Source organism: Lepus europaeus, chromosome 13, assembly GCF_033115175.1.
Source record: "Lepus europaeus isolate LE1 chromosome 13, mLepTim1.pri, whole genome shotgun sequence".
Taxonomy (NCBI): Eukaryota; Metazoa; Chordata; class Mammalia; order Lagomorpha; family Leporidae; genus Lepus; species Lepus europaeus.
The window spans coordinates 55,736,765-55,737,496 of NC_084839.1; the positions used below are offsets into that span (position 1 = coordinate 55,736,765).

General features: G+C 43.9%; 1 non-coding gene across 1 annotated transcript; it reads left to right on the forward strand.

Annotated features, from left to right (window-relative positions):
* The first annotated feature begins 203 nt into the window (after positions 1 to 203).
* Positions 204 to 306, forward strand: LOC133773079 (U6 spliceosomal RNA). The gene has a single exon (XR_009867865.1). It is a non-coding gene; the product is annotated as a U6 spliceosomal RNA (small nuclear RNA).
* Positions 307 to 732: the final 426 nt, after the last annotated feature.

A 732-nucleotide genomic window follows, 5' to 3' on the forward strand; every position in this document is an offset into this window, starting at 1 on the left:
TCATCAACTAGCCAATAAGCTTATTGTGCACAGAATTCAATGGCTACATATGGTAACATATAAATCATACAGAATTAGTCATGAAAAGTAACTAAACATCCACAGAAATCACAAACAACAGCAACACTAAACTCTGGAGAAGGTGGGGAGAAATCTGCTTTCCAGAATTGACAACATTCTATTATTTAAGTGTAATATTTAATGTTTGTTTCAGCAGCACATACACTATACTTGGAAAGATAGAGAAATTCAGAATAACTGCTATGAAAGGATGACACACAAATTCTTGAAAGATTCCATGTTTTATGTTATTTAATGTTGATAATTATTAGACAATGTTTACATGTATAGAAACTGGCGCACCCCAGGTTCTAGTCCCGGCCGGGGCGCCGGATTCTATCCTGGTTGCTCCTCTTCCAGGCCAGCTCTCTGCTGTGGCCCGGGAAGGCAGTGGAGGATGGCCCAAGTCCTTGGTCCCTGCACCTGCATGGGAGACCAGGAGAAGCACCTGGCTCCTGGCTTTGGATCAGCGCGGTGCGCCGGCTGAGGCGGCCATTGTAGGGTGAACCAACGGCAAAAAGGAAGACCTTTCTCTCTGTCTCTCTCTCTCTCACTGTCCACTCTGCCTGTCAAAAAAACAAACAAACAAACAAAAAACTATAGGCTGATGGAGCCAGAAAGGGGATTAGGATCTTTTCAGTTAGCACGTTGCCATTTCCAACATAGCCCAAG